Below are 18,130 nucleotides of genomic sequence, written 5' to 3' on the forward strand. Positions count from 1 at the left end.
TGATGACACACCCCAGTTAGGCTGCAGCGGGTGTCTGCACAGCTACACAAATTCTGGTAATGAGAACCTCAAAAGAGAGTGGTAGAGAAATAAGGCCTTACTTTTGTTAAGTAAGTGCATCATTGCAGAGCCTGACGTGGGACTTAAACCCCCAAACCATGAGATCATGACCTGAGGCAAAGTCAGGCGCTTAACCAACCGAGGCAGCCAGGCACACCAAGAGAGAAGGACTTTCAGTGGAGGCAAAGCCTCTTGTCTTTCACTTCAGCGTTAAGAAAATTCTCAGGACTAGTTAGATATATGCTCCCCAAAGCATTCTGGCCTTGGCTGATACATAATGTGTGGTGCCAGAGCATCTATGAAGAAATTCTCAACATTTGTCTCCAGATCATACAGGCATATATAATGTTTTATTGTAATGAAAATCACATTTCACCAAAAAATTAATGATGTATTACATAATACTAAGTTGAGTTATAAAAGACGGAGTGAATTTGGCAAAATGTGAGGAACAAGAAAATAGAAACAAAAAAAATTTTCTGTATATTTGATGTATATTCCAACCACTGAACACACATGTTCTCCCCTATCTTATTTGTTCAATTTCCTTCCTTCTCTCAGTTAAAGCACTGGGAAGAAGTCTTATTGTCAGCCATTAGTTAATGTTTTCAGTGATTACTCACATTAGATTTTGCTTAACTTCTGCAGCTTGGATTCCCCAAATGAGTATTTCAAGCTGCTTACTATAAACTATAAACTGGGTTCATGTGAACAATAATTATTTTTTTAAATATATCTTTAAATACATCTATGTATTTCTGTTAGTTACATATCTCAAACAAATGATTATCTGAAGAGGGATCACCACTCCAGTGGTACAGAGGAAATACGCAATAGAGGAAATAACAAATCTCCCATCACCTAATCCCAATGTGCCTTGACGCAGGCATGCCCTACAGTTATGAGTGTTACTTTGTGAATAAACCGAGACCCAGAGAGATTTGGTAATCAAATTGTCCATAAATGCAGTATTCAGAGTGTATGTGCAATGGCGTAATTGAGCTTCAGAAGTATTAAAAAGCAGACTGTTCATTTATATTTATAATCAGGGCAGACATGATAGAACAGAAGAGAATTTGTTCTTTATGTGCTAACTTATTCTATACAGGAGCAAGATAAAAGTGAGAAAGATTTCCCAAGTCTAGCTCTTCACAGTCAATAGCCATACACACCATCTTCACACATCTGACTTTTCACCTTCCAGAAAGACATTTTCTTTTGAAAAATGCAGTTTCCTATAGAAGTAGAGGCTTTCATCCATGTGTCTCAGTTCAGGTTATGTTGCACAATTTAAATTTGAGGACACATGAGTTCCTTTCTATAGAATAAGGTAGCACACCAAGAACATATTCCCTTCTGTTCTGTCTCTTATGCTCTGATTATAAATTTAGATGAGGACTACTTGCTTTTAAATGGATGTTAAGCCCTAATACAAATTTGACATACATTTAAAATGTCCCCATTCATGGATTATTCAAACACCAAACACTTTGGGTTTCAGTTTATTTATAATGTTACACCCACGACTGTGGAACATTTCATTAACAAGACATGATAGAATTATGTAATGAGAGATTCACTCGTTAGCAGTGTGTGCCCCTTCCACACTCCTCAAGGTGGGTGGTCTCTTTCCACATAATCATTTTCTTTAACAGATATCACTAATACAAATTTGCACATATACATTATGTTGAAGCATAAACATTTTTGGAATTCTGGATTAATTTCAAATAAAATATTTTAATGATAAATTCTGGATTAATATCAAATAAAGTTTATCAAATGAAATTTGTTACTGGTAGATTCCTTCATATGTCTAGCACTACTGCAGTTTTACCCATGCATTTCCGGCTCCTGACGGCCCTGACCACCACCCCTAGGCATGTTCTCTCCTGGTATATGATTAGGTGCTAAGGAAATTTTCCCAGATCTCAAGACTGACTGATATTCCATTGTTATGTTTTCTAATGAGAACTTTATCCTTTTCTTCATACTACATATTGTAGTTATTTGGTGGTTTTTTTTTTTTTCTTTCTTTGATTCTGTCTTTTAAATTAGTTGAAAATTCTAAAAGCACTCAATCAAATGATTGGGTCTGTTTGGGATCCTGTTGTACTCTCTTGTAGAGCTCAATGCCTTTCTGGAAGCTCAATATGTTAATACATTTTACCTAAGGTTGAGACACAACTGTATCCTTGGTTACATTCAAATATAAGGTTATATAGACAGAATAGAAGGAGCTGCCACCAAAGAATTCAAGATTTGATGCACTTCTAAGGATACTCTAAAATAGAGACATTTGCAACTTGTGATTTTCACCAGAACATTTTATAGCTGGCATGCTTCTGGCTTTTTCCTTTCTTATTTTTTTATTTCAGTGTGATTTTTTTCTTTTTTTTAACATCCCCGACGTGAACATTTCAAATTGAAAGAAGCCAACTTGCAAAGATTAAAAGTGGAGAAGGAGGACACTGCCACCAAAATAGCTTTGGCGATGGTGAAGAATAAGCTCAGATCAAGTGTAAACTGATTGGCCAGCCTGTAAGCCAAAGGTCTTTTCCACAACTATTGCTTTTTGGAGGGCCTACTTCTTCTATTCCAGTTCTTTCCAGATTATCCTCTACCATGCATAAGATCTAAGAAAAATCATCACAATTCAATATGGTTCATAACATATATTTGATTATAGGATATGATATGTAATGTGTCCTGAAATGCCGACTTTACATTATCTTTGCTACTGACATAAAAGGGCCTGCTACACCCTCTGCACAGAGGGGAAATGCTTGAGTACCATCTATGGCTGTTCTGCTGTTGCATTCTAGGTTCACTGTTGTGTCATTAGTGCCTTAATTAAAGCTTTGTAGTAGAAACGATGGCCTGGGTTAAACCATTTGTGTATATGTTTAACACATTACATATAAGGTAAGTTAAATAGTATCAGATCCTTGTATAATAAGAACCAGATCGTGTTAAATTATACAGGTTACTTGTTTTAGGCTGAAGCCTTACCGAAAAAATATGTCCCCAAATATTTTATAAAACCATTAATATTATAATCAGCAGTGTCTTATCTTATCATCAATGACATCTCCTAACAATGCAGATAATTGATCAGACATTTAAATGCTCAGTTATTTTTCAGACAGATGTATGTGTCTGAAACATAAGTTTCATCTCATTCCCTTCAGAGAGAACTGACATTTGAAAGCCAAATCTTTATATATAACATAGCTGGAGACAATGTGAAAATAATTTGGCCTTCATTATCCATTGGAAGGAAAGCTTTTCATTTTATAAAATCTCCCATTTTGGATCACAGTCTCAGGATGATTCTAATCAAACCATAATCAGGGCGCCTGGGTGGCGCAGTCGGTTGGGCGTCCGACTTCAGCCAGGTCACGATCTCGCGGTCTGGGGGTTCGAGCCCCGCGTCAGGCTCTGGGCTGATGGCTCAGAGCCTGGAGCCTGTTTCCGATTCTGTGTCTCCCTCTCTCTCTGCCCCTCCCCCGTTCATGCTCTGTCTCTCTCTGTCCCAGGGATGAATAAACGTTGAAAAAAAAAAATTAAAAAAAAAAAAATCTTTCCTAATCAAACCATAATCGACATGGAAGGACACCTTCCAATTAATTTAGATAGTAAAAAACAATCTGAATCAGGATAAATGAAAGCCTTAAAAATTTATGGGATTATTGCTGAGTGAATGTGCCATAAATATGCCAAGATTTCACACAATAAGCATGCTAAAAGAGTCTACTGAGATCGAATGTAGAGATGAACAAAGAAACACCTCATGTAGGGTAAGAGATTCTGAGATTTAAACACCTTTTTGATTTACACCTCTTGGCTAGTCATAAATAGATACTTCACCTGTCTACCCATGGGAGGTCTTTTTTAAACACATTGATCTGAACTTTAACTAAACTTTTTTTTTTCAATTACAGTGCAGTAGTCTTTTGAATATCCATGCAAATGTAGGAGAGCTTCAGTAGATAAGAGAAAACAAGAGTTCATTCAAACCACAAATCATATTTTGCTCCAAACAGGGTAGTGAAAAATTATTTACCACTCCAGGGAAAATACCTAAGTACAGTCAATTTGTCTTGCACTATATCTGGTATAGTCATTTTTATTTGGCAATCAACTGTATATATTGCCTAAATACCTAAAACTTGAAAGTCCTAAAAAAAGAAAAAAGAAAGAAAGTACTTTTATAGGCAAGGCATATACATGGTTTATTTCTTTTCAAGAGAGAATTATTAAGTAATTTTCTACTGTGTGCAAAATGTGTCATGTCATTTTAGCAACAGGATAAAACAACTCAATCAGTAACAATATTTATAGTTTGAGACACTAAAATAGCTCTCTTTTAGGTACAAATGCTTAATTGTATTTCATTTAGTTTATAAACAGTGTGATTTAAGGTATGGGTCTTTAGATTCATATTATGAATATCTTGTATGTAATATGCAATACTTTCCACCAGATTGGTGATAATAATGTATGTAGGTAGAAAGATGGATAGAGAGACAGGCATATGGTAGGATTTCTGGTTACACTAAAAAGGGTAATAGGCATGGGGATATATCAGGACAGGCCTAAACTTGTGGGTGTTTGGACCTCAGTGTTCCATATAAATAAACAATGTTTTATAGAAGAGATGAAGCCTGCATGGAAGAAATCAATAAACGGGCACTTGGAGACAGGAGTCAACATGATCACTCTTTTATACAGAATCGTTCTGAGTGCTTTTAAGAAAGACGTTATAGGAACAAAACCTAAAGATTATGTTTAACCAGGGAATGAATGAATGAATGAACTTATTTGTTTATGACATGAGAATAAGCAGTCGGGAAATTGAGAAGTATGAAGGGCATAGGGACATTTCTAAAATTTTTGCACAGAGTGGAGGGAACAGGGTCTGCCACTTGGGCTCCTCCAAGCTCAGGAATTCAATCTCCCTTAAGGAGGATAGCAGCAGCAGTGAAAGTGGCAAGGCCAGGTTTGAAACATTTTTGTCAGTAGCAGACATCATACAGGGGGCCAAAATGGAAGACAGATAAGAAAAATGAAAATAGTATTTGTTATTATGCATGAAATTCCCCAAAGGACTTTTAAAAATGATTGGGGAGAGAGGCCCTTTGAATGGGAATTGAGTTCCTATGTTAAGTAGGTAGAAGTCATGATGCAGTTAAATTGGAGCTCTTATTGATAATTTGATTTCAAATATAAACATAGCTTTGTGAGGTCTGCACAGACATACAGATATATATGTATAGCACGAAATGAGTGAATTATACATCTAAATGTACATAATACACACACACCCATACAGTCTGTGACTATGTGTGAAATATGCATCTAGATGTATGATTCCATTCATGCAGTGATGGCAATGAGGAATACTAAAAACTATGAAGGAACACAAATTTATCTGCTATCTAATTCAAGGGTATATTTCTTTGTAGTGAATTTATTAGTATCCTAAGGCTGCTATAATGAAGTACCACAGACTGAGTGGCTTGAATAACAGAAAATTCCTTTCTCATGGTTCTGGAAGCTAGAAATCTGAGATCGAGTTTTGGCAGGGTTGTTACTAATGGAAGGATCTATTTCAGGACTCTCCTTTGCTTATCTTTTCTTTGGCCATCTTTTCTTTGTGTCTTCATGTCATATTTCTCTGTATGTGTCAAAGTTCAGATTTCTTCTTCTGATAAGGACAGAAGGACCAGCCGTATGGAATTAGGTCCCTCCCTAATCACTTCATTTTTAACTTAAATACCTCTGTAATGATCTTATCTCCAAAATACAGCCATATTCTGAGGTACTGAGGGTTAGGACTTCAATATATGAATGGAGGAGGGGATACAATTCAGTCCATAGCAGCAAAGTACTATTTCTTTCCTCTAAATGAAGACAATGGGCCCATTTAATAAAAAATAAATAAATAAATAAATAAATAAATAAATAAATAAATATCTGATGTATTTTGTCAATGTTGATCCTGTTGATCCTTTATTTAGAAATGTATTGACTTGATTTATTTGGTGGAGTTGGGATGGGAGAAAGTTAAGGGAAATCACTTTTCAGAATGCTTTTTATACCACTTTTCTTAAATAAAGGATCTGTTTTCTTCCTGTTTGTTGAATCTATAATCTATACCTTCATTCAGTCTTCTGTAATGTGTGACCAAATGTGAACTATGAATGTTCTCTTAAGAACATCATCCATATTTTTACATAATATTTTTCCATGTTTAGAGAAGAAACGCCTTTCACAAACAGAAGTTCAGAAACATGCCTTTCCAAACAGCAGACTGGTTGCTTTTGCTAGTCTTGCTCAGAGTTCGATGTAGTTCACAGTAACAGTGCTGGCTTTTTATAAGCAGTTTAAATATGAAACAAGGCAACTGTCAATGGCTCAAAGAGCATGCGGTGCGTTGTTTACTACAAATGAGTTGCGCAGAAAAAGCCTATCGATGCACTCAGGTTGCCAAGTATGGTGGCTGGTTCATGACGTCACCACCGGACGCACTATATCTGGGAAACTGGTTTCCCAGAATACTGATGAGAGCAGTATTGAAGAAAGTTTGAGAGTAGTTTTCATGCAGTGGAAAATAAGTTTGCTTTGATATTTTAAGGATAAAACACTTGAAAAGACGGCAACTATATAAAAGTGTATTTTACATAAGCTTTCATTATTTTCAAACTAGTTTTCTTGTCTGCTAATTAAAAAGAGCTAAATCTTAAAAAGCCATATATATAGTTTATATTGGACTTAAAGAAAAATGCTGAATGTCTTAATTAAATTCGGTTCTACCATTTACTCCTTTTGTGAACTTGATGGCTTACTTTTCCCCTGTGTCCAAGATTTATTTTTATTTTCTGAACATAACGGGGGTTAAACGATTTGAAGTTCTCTTACAGTGTAATAAAATATTCTTTTTTTTTCTTGTTTATTTATTTTTAAGACAGAGACAGCGAGAGAGAGAGAGAGAGAGAGAGAGAGAGAGAGCATGAGTGGGGGAGGGGCAGAGAGAGAGGGAGACACAGAATCCAAAACAGGCTCCAGGCTCTCATCTGCCAGCACAGAACCCGACCCGGGGCTTGAACCCACGAACTGTAAGATCATGACCTGAGCCGGAGTCGGAGGCTTAACGACTGAGCCTCCCAGGCGCCCCTAAAATATTCTTATTCAATATTTCTAATATCTTTATTAGGAATGATACAGTAAACAGAGACAACTCAAAATATAAATAAACTAATTAAGGCTCATAAATTACTTTATTGACCCAGTGATCCAAGAGTTAACTCCTTTTTCCTGTGCAGGGTGGATACAGAAGGCTATTAACACTGAGAGTTTAAAAATTTGTGGTAAATAAAACACTTCTCAATTTGTGAACTATATATAGCCCAGCATCAATATTCAAAAGGCTACAGAAAAACAAAAACAAACCAAAAAAAAAAAAAAAAAGAAAAACAAAAAAACGACTTCATTACTGCTCTCACTTTCTAGAAAAGGAAATCATTATTATGTTTCCCTGCAATAGCTCAGCAAGAAAACATTGCTCTATTTCATCCAATCCTAGAATCTGGGCATTCTGAGTTTGTTTGTTTTTTTTTTCTTCTATTGAGATAAGAGAACAGTAAGCATTTGAATATACTCTTGACCTTAAACTTTTGGGTATCCCATTCTCTACAACAACCAAGTATGACCTGAGAAAGCTGATGATGTTTGAGACTACTCATATCATAAGGTCGATGTGTTCTAGGATGATTATTATTTTCTCCCCTAATATATACTATCTTATAATTATTAGAGAATAATGTACTGAGTCAACAGATGGTCTGGTGTGATGTAACTATTATTGAGATGATAAAAGCAAAGGGTAAATGTTTTAAATGTTTAACTTCATAAAAGCAAAATAAACCATTAAATTTTTAATCTCATGACACATCTCTATCTCTGTCAACTCACATCTCTTTTATCTCTGTCTGTCTCTATCATACCATTATTTTTATCCAGAATTAGAGTCATAAGTCATCTTTCCAAACTTACATTTCTAAGCAGAATGTTTAGTTGTTGAGAACAGATTCACCTCACTGACTCTGTAACCTTGGCAAACTTTACAGTGTCAAAATAGGGAGAACACTAATTCTTCCCTAGTATTATGATTGTTAATAATTGAAAGAATTAACATGCCTGAAATGTATAAAAGAGATCTTAGCACACTTTTTATTCACAATAATTAGTGATGGCAAAAATAATGATTATGATGATGATTCATTTTTTTGAAATAAATCAGATGCCTTATATGTACGTAACATTTTTCAGTATTAAGGGGTTTTTTTTAATTATTATAGTTTTTTCTTCTCTCGTGAATGACAATGCTGCAGCAAAAAGAATAAATCTCCTGTATAAAGTCATGAATATGTTCCTGATACAGAAGAGCCACAAAAATAGTCTTTTGTCTTGATCACCAACACATCCCTTTCCTCAAGTGTTAAGGAAGTAGAAACATCATTTCCTGGGGAGGAGAGCGGGGGAGGTAGAACTGTCACTTACTTTTGTAACAAATTTGTAATATGACTTGTTCTACTTGCAATTATTGCTTTGGTGTCTGAAATTATTTTAAAAATTGAAGACTTTTTCTGAAATTGCATTTGGTTGTAAATAGGCTCCATCTCCTGGTGACTCACTCCAGAACATTCATTTCAATGATCCTGACATAAACTTAATGCCTCAGAATTCATCTCTGCTGTTTTCTTGCAAAACTCTGTTTACTGAAACAACTATTAGCCTACCAGGGCAGAGAGTGTCTTTAAAAGAATAGTTAAATAAGAAGTAGTCAAATAGATTATACTTCAAAACCTTGTTAGTATAGCCTTATTAGTATATGTTTTAAAGCATAAATTAATGAAACATAAATACTGCTTTTTAAAAAAATATTGCTTTTTTGAAGCATAAATATTGTAGTGACAGATGGTAGTTATTTTGTGATATTTCTCATCATCCTGTAATATGTCATTGTGTATCTTACAACTGCTGGCATTCTCTCTCCCTCTCTCTAATAGAGGAAGTTGTTCAAACCTTGAAGACAATGAATACTTATCAAATAAGGACTTACAAAAGTTAAATGTCTTACTACATGTAAAATGTTTTAAAAAGTGCTCAGTGAATAGGAGGGACTTAGCAAATAGTAAAAACTCCATAAATGTTAGTTGTTGAAGAATTATTATTGTTATTACGTTATTAATGAAATCCAATGTCTATTGTTCCTGAACATATACTTAACTTTATGTTTCAACTTCAGCCGAACAACAAAAGATGACATTTTCATTACAGGACGTTTTACTATTTTCTACGTACCTTCCATGACCATCTCTTAGAAATAAAAAGTGTGGGAAGTGATACTATTTGAGCTTTTTAGTTGTCGAAGTGAAGTCACTGGATGTTTCTACTTCAATTGATATAACAAAGATATAACTTCACAAAAGAGTACACCCTCACTAGTACAAAGAGTCTGTTAGATAAAGGAGCATAAAACATTTTAAGGGAGGAGATTTGAGCAAAGTGGTTCAGTGTTTTTTTTTTTTTTTTATTCTTCTGAGTTCCTGCAGTTGAATGCTGCAGTAATTTAAGGTGAGGCCAACCAGAGGAGTTTTCCAGTAGAGAAATGTCATCTTGTTTGTGTCCAGCTCATCACTCATCCACTTTACTACTTGCCAGCAACACTAGCATACGACCTTCTGACTGCTCTGTTATAAATTGCTATCATGTACCATTGTGCATCTGGCAATTGCTGGCATGCTGGCTGTAGTTTTAAAGAGGTAGTTCTCCTCCTGAATACTCAATACTCCAAATGGCCTTCTTGTTTCCATTTTTGACTTTTTCCATCCATTCTTCATATAACTGCCAGCATCTTTTCAAACACAAATCAGATTATGTCACCTCACTTAAAACACTCCAGTGGCTTTCATTCGTATAGGGAAGAAATTCAAAACTCGTTACCATGGCTTACAAGGACCTCGTGTCCTAGCCGCTGATCTGTCTGACCTCATCTCATAGGCTGTCGGCATTCATCACATCCCAGCCGTACCAGCCTTTTCTCTCTTTCTCCATGGCTCACCTGCCTCAGAGGCCTTGAACTAGCTTCTGCTTCTCCCTGCAACACTCTTTCAGATGATTTTCACATGTTGGCCCTTTATCATCATTAAATGGTCTGTTCAAATGCAACTTTCATAAACGTGTCTTCTCTAGACTAGAAAATCTGAAGTACTTGTCCACCCCTATAATTTCTATCACAGTTATCAATTATTCCTATAAAATAGCATCACCTGGGTAATTTAAAATAAATCAACAACAAAAAGCCTATGCCTGGGCCCACTCCCCAGACCAGTTAAGTTAAAAAAAAATGTGAGGATGAAGTCAGGGCCTCATTATTTAAAAAATGTCACCAAGTGATTGTAATATACAACTAGAATGGGCAACCACCACTCTAGTATGTCATTTGTTTCATTTTTTCTTTCAAGAATTACCTCATTTACAGGTTGATTCATTTGTATATACTCACTTTTTCCCCATTAAAGCGTAAGATCCGCGAGTGCAGGCACGTATTACTGATTTTCACCTAAGTTTGAAAATCAATATTAAGCAGACTATGACTATTTGAAAAAGAAATATATGATCTAAATTTCCAGCTCAACAACTAGGTTAGATTTTGTAGCAAAGCTTAAAAATCATTAAATAATATTTATTAAGGGTAGATGTATAGAGATCTTAATAGAAAGTTGAAGAAGAAGGGCTTTTGAAAGCAATGATCAATAGTTCCACCTAGAAATTTATGAAAGTAAAGTTGCCAATCATTAAACACCTAATAGGGTTATGTCTAAGTTTGAATACTCCAAAACAAACCCTAAAATGAAGATTTGGGTGTAAGTTTTAGGAAGGTAGTAAAGTAAGACAATGAAAGGTGCTGTGTCAAGCACAGCTTCCCAGAGGGTAACTTGGGTTCAACTCAACAGGAAAATTCTAGACAGTTTAGGTGACATCATTGAGTTGTCCCAATAAGGAATATGTTTATTGTAGTTTTATATTCTGGGAACCATTAGCAGCAGTTTAAAATTTGTGCATGAAGAAATATAAATAGTTGGTTGTTGTTGTGGTTGTGGTTGTTGTTGTTGTTGTTGTTGTTGTTGTTGTTTTTCTGCACCAGAATAAAGGGGATTCTAGCTGCTAAAGTCAGGCCTCCAGAAAGATACAGGTGCTGCTCTGGTGTAGGAAATCACACTAACAGCCAGCGTGTAGGAGAATAATAAAGGGATCCTGGGAGATATTAGAAGAACTCCGTTGTGTAGACAAAGCCAAGATTCACGAGTCCAAATTTTCTCAAAAGACAAAATGCATTGGGACGCCTGGGTGGCGCAGTCGGTTGAGCGTCTGACTTCAGCCAGGTCACGATCTCGCGGTCCGTGAGTTCGAGCCCCGCGTCAGGCTCTGGGCTGATGGCTCAGAGCCTGGAGCCTGTTTCTGATTCTGTGTCTCCCTCTCTCTCTGCCCCTCCCCCGTTCATGCTCTGTCTCTCTCTGTCCCAAAAAATAAATAAACACTGAAAAAAAAAAAGACAAAATACATTCATGATAAATATTTAGCATTTTATTGTGTTAAATGGTATTCTACTTGAGTATAAAAATGGAGAGGGCCGCCTGGGTGGATCAGTCCGTTGCACATCTGACTCTTGATTTTGGCTCAGGTCACGATCTTGCAGTTAGTTAGTTCAAGCCCTGGGCTCTGTGCTGACAGCATGGAGCCTACTTGGGATTCTCTCTCTCTGCCCCTCCCCCAGTTTGCTCTCTCTCTCTCAAAATAAATAAATAAATAAATAAATAAATAAATAAATAAATAAACTTTAAAAAAAGAATGGAGAAAAAGAAAATACACACGAGCAATTTCGCTATTTTAATGAAATATTTTACATTATGTTTTAAATTAGCATATTTCACTGTGTTGCTGTGTATAGGCTTAGACAAGAGCCTATTTAAGTATGTACATTTAAGTAATTATGTAAGCTTTTAAATAATCATGCCCTATCAATCTTCTTCAAGGATCATTGAACATTCTCTGACAAGGGTGCCAAATAGGTGATGGATAAATAATGTACGCAAATTCTAATTGTGCAGGATGTAAAGGGCCAAATAATTTGAGGTTTGCTTTTTTACCTAGATTCCAGAGCTAACTAAAAGCACTTTTCCCTGACCAACACACCAAATAGAATTTAAATTCAGATTGTTTTGTTGACAGCATAAATGTCTCATTCAGTGTGACATTGATGTAAGAAAAAATGAGTCAAACTGACACTTACGAGCCTTTAAAATATCTGCCTTAAGGTTGAGTCCTATTTTGAAAAATGTTCCTTGTGCATTGTAGAATTATGGAACATCTTGGAATCGCACCAGTCCCATTCTACTTGGGATCCACCATCACAAGTATTGAAAGATCTTAGCTATGTTTTCAGCAAATTATATTTTACTTTCCTTTGGTCCTTGAAAGATACCACTGATATAAAATCATTGTTTTTTTTACCACCATTTGCAATTGTGACTTTAACTAGAGCACTAAATCTTCAAATTTTGTTATTATGATTTCTAAAAAGGAATTGGACTGCAAGAACTAGAAGTTCAAGACACGCTATTTTGAAAATCAGTTCCATATTATGTACTTTAAGAAAAATAAAGAAAGCTAAATTTATTTTAAACTCAAAATTATCAATTAAAATTTATTAACAAATCTAAAAAAAATCTAACAATCCACCAACTGACAATGAAAAGATAGATGTTTATTAGTATAGCAGATGTGCAGTATGTACCATAGACATCGTCATCTTTCTCATTTAGTGTGTGTGTGTGTGTGTGTGTGTGTGTGTGTATGTATGTGTAGATGTGTATACATGAGCATGTGTGTACACCTATTCACATACATATGGGGGGATTGGCCTTTTATTAATTTCAATACTATATATAAATATTGAACTAATGCACTGCTTTCAATGGGATTGAAGATGATTTTGGAAAGCACTTATTTTCAAGATATTGCAAATAAACATATTTTGTATAGATGATATATAGGTGCCATTTTTCGACAATGATAATATTCAGGAGAAGTTTGTTGAGTAAATCCTTATTAATTTTTTTCAATCTGAAAATTTTAAAGTATTTATGTATATATCTATGTATTTATCTTGCTATAAATATGTATTTAACACTTCTGAAAACAGACACATAACAATGAGTATATAACATGTTCAAATTAACTTTCAATTTGAATTAAATATGTATATATTAATAATAGATATTCTTAGTGTTACAGACATATAAACTAATGCAATTGATATGATCAAGATAGTGTCTGTGAACTTTAGATGAATTAATGCACCTAAAGAGCTTAGAACAATATCATGATAACCATAATGGTATTTTTCTATAAAAACATGCAATTCCATTATAATTACAATCTTATAAAGTAAATTCAATCTTTTCCATTCCTTTGGGCTTCACAGAAATGTAACTTTGACTAATGTGATAAAATAGCTTTTTGGCTTTGTGTAGCTTGACCACCTGGAGAGTGGAATATTGATTCTATAATTAACTGTGACCTGCAAAGTGCAGCCACCAAAATTACTTTGTTTTAAAAAAAATAATTTTCCCCTTCTGTGAGTTTACATGAAAAACAAGTTGTAAAAAGAAGAGGATTTTTAAAGCATAATAGTCATTAAAGTTTCAGTGATCATGATTGTGATTTTTTTAGAACTCATTTTAATTGCTGATATATTCACATAAAAAGACAGACTGGTAAAAAATAAATTGGGCAAAAGTATCCTGGTAAAATATTTGTGACCTGAGATTCCACAGTCTATAAAGACCTAGCTCTCACACTTTTAAATTTATAAGGGCCACTAATATATGTTAAAACCCATAGTCCTATTGAGATTTTAAAAATAAAGTAAAATGCAAATTTTCAATTTACAAAATGTTTTATAGGTTAGAAAATTGCAAGTGAGAAAGTGGGCTTGTTTTGTTGGGGTTGTTAATAGAGGAAATGTTCAGTGTAGCTTGCCAAACCTCTACTTACATTTGTTACTAATAATTGAAGCTCCAATTTTTAATGATAAACTTGTATTTATTACCTTTAATATAAATGAGCAGTATACACGTGCTTATAGATATGTAGGCATCTATTTCGGCATCACTAGCTTTTAAAAAATATTTTAAAAGTCATCTTCATTTATACCAAAAGTTCATGTTGCCATTTAAATTAATTTTATACAATTCAAAAATAATTCTATTTATATTATAAAATTTCCCAACTGTAAAAATTACTAAAGATAGATGTTCCTGTTGAAAGGAAGTCTTCTGAGCACGTGAGTAGCTCAGTAAATTAAGCATCTGACTCTTCATCTCAGCTCAGGTCTTGATCTCAGGATCTTGAGTGCAAGCCTTGCCTTGGGCTCTGTGCTGGGTATGAAGCCTACTTAAAAAAGAAAAAAAAAGGAAATCTTCAGTTTCCACAGTCACTAATCCCATAGACAGCCGTTATAATTTCTTAGGCATCCAGACACAAATAATATTAATATTTATGCATATTTTTTCTAAAAATGAGAGTTTGTTCTACATCTGTCAGTTGCACTTAATATTCGTAGTGTTTGATGAATAATAATACAATAGGACTTCCATTTTATTTTATTTTATTTTATTTTATTTTATTTTATTTTATTTTATTTTTAATGATGTGTCATGGGCAGGTTCCCTAGAAATAGATACTGAGATAAGGATTTTTGTATGAAGGCTTTATTGGGACAATGCTATCAAGAGAAAACTTCATGAAAATAGAGAAACCAGGATGAGGTCCCAGAAGAAGCAAACTCAGACACATTCTAGCTGAAGTCTATCCTCAGCCTGATTCACGGGGAGTTCTGTAGTATGAATTGTGCCATAGTTGTTGTTTCATTGTTAAGCAAAGGGACCTGATATTTTGTACTGCTGTATCAGTAACTAATTGCCAACAAGTGTCCTGGTAACTCCCAGATGGAACCATAATCTCCCAAGTGAGGTGAATACAGCTACTAAAACCATTTCTCTGAAACATTGTAAACTGTTATAAATTATAAACTCCAGTTGCCCAGCTCACAGAACCTGGAAGATGAGTTAATCTGGGTATCAAGGGATCTGGGCAAGGCATGAAAAGAGTATGCTACTGGTGGTATGGTATCACATCACAGAATAAAACAGAATTATGCTTTAGTTATTTTTTCCTAAGATATATTTGGTTGAATTCCTTTTTAGGAAGCACAGTGTTGTTATTAATATTTTTGTACCATTGATTTCCTGTATATTATAATGTCTGTCTTTAATAGAAGTTCCCGGGACTTTAAATGCTGGATCAAAGGTTATGTACATTTTAAAGTTTGCTAGATATTGACAAATTATCCCCAAAGAAGTTCACATTCTTCGTATCTTCACTAACAATGTGAATTAAATTTTTGGTCCTAAATTACCTTGATATGAAAAGTGGTGTCTCAGATTGATTTTGTTTTGCATTTTTTTAAAATTATATAGAATGGTTAGCATATTTTGATATGTGAAAGCAATGTGTATATTGTTTTGTGAATAAATTATTCCTCTTTTTTGTATTTTTTTATGTTGCTAATATTTTTCCCATCAGTTTTAAGAACTATAGATATGTGTTAAGAAAATTAAATATTTTAAGATGTTTATTCGTATGTCATTCCAGTTTTATCTTTTGAACTTTATTTTTATTTTCACTCTGCAGATATATTTAATTTTATGAAGTTCAATTTATTTTTTATAGCACCCGGGCTTTCTTATTTAGAAAGGTCCCATTACTTCACAAATAAATATTTTTAAAATCCACATATTTTTTTCCATATCCTTTAAAATGTCTTCTTTTTTTGAGGTAAACATTTCCTTCTTTTAATTTTAGGCAAAATTAAATTTGGTATCTTTAAAAATCTAATTTTAGGGGCGCCTGGGTGGCGCAGTCGGTTAAGCGTCCGACTTCAGCCAGGTCACGATCTCGCGGTCCGTGAGTTCGAGCCCCGCGTCGGGCTCTGGGCTGATGGCTCAGAGCCTGGAGCCTGTTTCCAATTCTGTGTCTCCCTCTCTCTCTGTCCCTCCCCCGTTCATGCTCTGTCTCTCTCTGTCCCAAAAATAAATAAACGTTGAAAAAAAAATTTAAAAAAAAATCTAATTTTAAAATATTTTGTGCTGTTTATTTTATAATTGATAATTTTATAACTATAGTTTTTGCAAAACATAAATAATGGCTTAACTACACAAGCTCATGGAAGGCACATGAGAGTTAAGATGCGTAAAGATTATTTTCACAAGTAGATGAATTTATCCTGCCAGGTTATAAATGAAAATCAGTGTTGATAATGAGAAGTGTTAAAAATAAAACATCATGAGGAAAGACAATTCTATTTGAAACACAAAAATTGTCTTAAAAAGCAAAGGGAGTGATTTTTCTGTTTTGGCTTAAAAGCTGAAATACTTTGATAAAATTCTTTCATATAAGAGTAATTTTTGCTTATACGATTTTATCCTAGCTAATACAAATTTTATGGCATGCCAAAAATTCTTCAACCTATTTAATTTGCTTCCTTGTTCCTAATTTGTTTACTTTTGTCTATAGGGTAAGTTCTAATTCTGTTAAGAGCTTATGATGTAATGTTAGGATAATTCATTTACTTACAATGCTATTGACTGGATCAATTCCAATAGTATTTCCTGTGTTTATATGTGTAGCCATTAGATTCAGTAATTATTTAGACCTTGAAAAATGTGTTACATATCAAACAAAAAGAAAGGCCTCTGGTAGTAATAGAATTTATTTTTACAAATTTCAGATATTTTGAAATCATTGTAAGTATTTATAGGGGCCTATAACTATATGTTTAAGGAATTAAAAAAATGGTCCTAGTGATAATATAATTAGTGTTTTAAAAAGAAGATAATTTTCAAAATGAGTATCTAGCTTAACTTTTTAGCTTAACTTCTTTAATAAGTCACACCAATTCATAAGTAGTATTAAAATGTAAATATTGTAAATAAGTTTTTTTTTTAAGTTTATTTGTTTATTTTGAGAGAGAGAGAGTGTGTGACAGAGTAGGGGCAGAGGGAGGGAGAGAGAGAATCCCAAGCAGGGTTCAATCTCACGAACCGTGAGATCATGACCTGAGCTGAAATCAAGAGTTGGATGCAAACCAATTGAGTCACCCAGGCACCCCTAAATATTGCAAATAAGTTTTAACCATCATATGGAACCCAGTGATATTTACATAACATGGTTACTATTTTTTATTCCATTACTTCCAAATTCTTCCTATCAGTATATGTGAGAGGCTTATTTTTATTAAAAGAAAAATCCAAAAAAGGGTCATAAAGATTTAGATTTGTGAATAACTTTGTATTCTTTCGATTTTTAAAATATAAGTGGAACACAGGTAACGTCCAGGCTATTTTGAAAATGAGTCATTATTTTTCAGGTTCTGGTCACAACGATAATTCCTCTCTAAGCAGCAACTCCTTGACAAAGGTAAGCATTTCTGCTTATAAGCTGTTTATTTTTGCAGTAATTTTTTTTTTAAGTGGACACAGTTCTCAGGAGACTTTACAGTCAGAATTGGACAAGGTTAATGTTCTCTGTGGTGAAGACTATGGAAATGGCAACAATGTTTGCAAAAGCAGATGGGTACTCAGGTCAACTCAAGATCTCTAAAAGAATGGATAGAGTGAGATCAAAACCTAATAGATAGGGTGAGTATTTATATCAACATTAATGTTGAGGAATCAGATAAATAGTTGAATTTAGAATGACTCCAAGAAGGTTTCATATGCCAGTATATCTTGTAGGGTGTGCAGCATTGCTGAAAGAAGAAAAAAAATATGAGATGCTTAGGCAACTGAATCATTAAGACGACAGTGATAGACAGGAAGAAATGGAACTTAGGAAAAGAAGAGTTTGGATAATTTGAGTATTTCATCCTTGTTAAAAA

General features: G+C 34.2%; 1 long non-coding RNA gene across 2 annotated transcripts in view; it reads left to right on the top strand.

Moving 5' to 3' along the window:
- Nucleotides 1-18,130, top strand: part of LOC123384391 — a 547,325-nt gene that overhangs the window by 334,246 nt on the left and 194,949 nt on the right. For both annotated transcript variants that reach the window (XR_006595426.1, XR_006595432.1), the window contains exon 4: nt 17,621-17,670. This is a non-coding gene — a long non-coding RNA (uncharacterized LOC123384391). The remainder of the gene's footprint in view (nt 1-17,620; nt 17,671-18,130) is intronic.

The sequence above is a fragment of the Felis catus genome, chromosome A1 (genome assembly GCF_018350175.1).
Source record: "Felis catus isolate Fca126 chromosome A1, F.catus_Fca126_mat1.0, whole genome shotgun sequence".
NCBI classification, from domain to species: domain Eukaryota; kingdom Metazoa; phylum Chordata; class Mammalia; order Carnivora; family Felidae; genus Felis; species Felis catus.